Consider the following 2,662-nt stretch of genomic DNA (forward strand, 5'->3'; position numbering starts at 1 on the left):
CGCGTACGGCGAGCTCGCTATTCTGCGTGGCGGAATACATTTTGCATACGGCGAGCTCGCTATTCTGCGTGACCGGAATACATCCGCGTACGGCCAGCTCGCTATTCTGCGTGACGGAATACATCCCGCGTACGGCGAGCTCGCTATTCTGCGTGACGGAATAGATCCCGCGTACGGCGAGCTCGCTATTCTGCGTGACGGAATATATCCCGCGTACGGCGAGCTCGCTATTCTGCGTGACGGAATACATCCCGCGTACGGCGAGCTCGCTATTCTGCGTGACGGAATATATCCCGCGTACGGCGAGCTCGCTATTCTGCGTGACGGAATACATCCCGCGTACGGCGAGCTCGCTATTCTGCGTGGCGGAATACATTCTGCATACGGCGAGCTCGCTATTCTGCGTGACGGAATACATCCCGTGTACGGCGAGCACGCTATTCTGCGTGACGGAATACATCCCGCGTACAGCGAGCTCGCTATTCTGCGTGACGGAATACATCCCGCGTACGGCGAGCTCGCTATTCTGCGTGACGGAATACATCCCGCGTACGGCGAGCACACTATTCTGCGTGACGGAATACATCCCGCGTACGGCGAGCGAACGCCAATTCCGTCTCTGCTGAGAATTCGGCAACAAAGAGATACAAAGCGGCGCAGACAATGGATGTCCTTTGTGTTACTCTAATTAGGAGACAATATTGCAGATGTGCGCGGCGGCGGCAGCGGCGTGCGTTTCCGGTGATAAAATCTCCCCGCCGCTGACATGTGTAATATTATTACCTTTAACGAGCTTCGTCACGCATGAAGATTGAGGGAAATGAGAAAGTTTGGGAGATAATTAAGATAAAATCCCGGTCATGTGACGCTCCACCGGGAATCCGATTCGCCGAAATTCATTGATTGTGAAAGACGGACCGACCGGCGCAAATCTTCTGCGTAAACACCATTATTCCAGAGTCACCGCCGACAACCAACTCTGACATGCTACAGGACCAGGGGCCCCATAGACAGCGCTGCCAAGGGCCAATTATCCTATGCTATGGAGAGCGCTGCCAGGGGCCAATTATCCTATGCTATGGAGAGCGCTGTTAGGGGCCAATGATCCTACACTATAGAGAGCACTGCCAGGGGCCAATTATCCTATACTATGGAGAGTGCTGCCAGGGGCCCTAGATCCTACACTATAGAGAGCACTGCCAGGGGCCAATTATCCTATACTATGGAGAGCGCTGCCAGGGGCCAATTATCCTATACTATGGAGAGTGCTGCCAGGGGCCCTAGAGCCTACACTATAGAGAGCACTGCCAGGGGCCCTAGATCCTACACTATAGAGAGCGCTGCCAGGGGCCAATTATCCTATACTATGGAGAGCGCTGCCAGGGGCCAATTATCCTATACTATGGAGAGTGCTGCCAGGGGCCCTAGAGCCTACACTATAGAGTGCACTGCCAGGGGCCCTAGATCCTACACTATAGAGAGCGCTGCCAGGGGCCAATTATCCTTTACTATGGAGAGCGCTGCCAGGGGCCAATTATCCTATGGAGAGTGCTGCCAGGGGCCCTAGAGCCTACACTATAGAGTGCACTGCCAGGGGCCCTAGATCCTACACTATAGAGAGCACTGCCAGGGGCCAATTATCCTATACTATGGAGAGCGCTACAAGGGGCCAATTATCCTATACTATGGAGAGTGCTGCCAGGGGCCCTAGAGCCTACACTATAGAGTGCACTGCCAGGGGCCGTAGATCCCATACTATAAAGATTCTATACTATAGAGAGCGCTGCCAGGGGCCAATGATTCTATATTATAGGGGGTGGCAATGAGGCCAAAATCCTACTCCATAGGGGCCCTGCCTAGGTCAGTAATCGCACACTATAGGGGCCCTGTCAAGGTCAATGATCCCAGGACTCAGGGGCCCAATAACCCAGGACTCAGGGGCCCCCATAGGTTATGAGGTGCCAGGACTCAGGGGCTCCCATAGGTTATGAGGTGTCAGGACTAAGGGGCCCCCATAGGTTATGAGGTGCCAGGACTCAGGGGCCCCCATAGGTTATGAGGTACCATTACACAGGACCCCCCAGGGGTTATGAGGTGCCAGCACTCAGGGGCCCCCATAGGTTATGAGGTACCATTACACAGGACCCCCCAGGGGTTATGAGGTGCCAGGACTCAGGGGCTCCCATAGGTTATGAGGTGCCAGGACTCAGGGGCCCCCGTAGGTTATGAGGTGCCAGGACTCAGGGGCCCCCCAGATATTCGGTCTCCCGGTGTGTGTGCCGCTTCGGTATGGCGCTCGGTGATGCGGAACATACAGCGTGTCCCGTGTGCGGAGGATGTTTCGGATACATTGTGTCACCTCGGAGCGGGATGATGGACCTCATAATGACTGGATAATGGCTCATTTACATAGAAATTACAGATCTGGCTGATAACCCGCCCCCATGAATGTATAATGAGCTGACTGGGCCGAGCGCCTTACAATGACAATATTTTTATTTCATCAGCGAGCGGAGACGATAAATGGCGTTTATCGGTCGGATTAGCGAGCGCCGCGCCTATTGTCCCCGGAAATCACCGCCGACCATTCCCACCGCTTATATCCTCCTCCTTCCGTCTTATTGACGGATTTCCAGGCCACAGATCTGCTGATACCCCCCCC

Source organism: Nanorana parkeri, unplaced genomic scaffold (assembly GCF_000935625.1).
Source record: "Nanorana parkeri isolate BGI_ZX_2015 unplaced genomic scaffold, ASM93562v1 scaffold3684, whole genome shotgun sequence".
Classification (NCBI taxonomy): Eukaryota; Metazoa; Chordata; class Amphibia; order Anura; family Dicroglossidae; genus Nanorana; species Nanorana parkeri.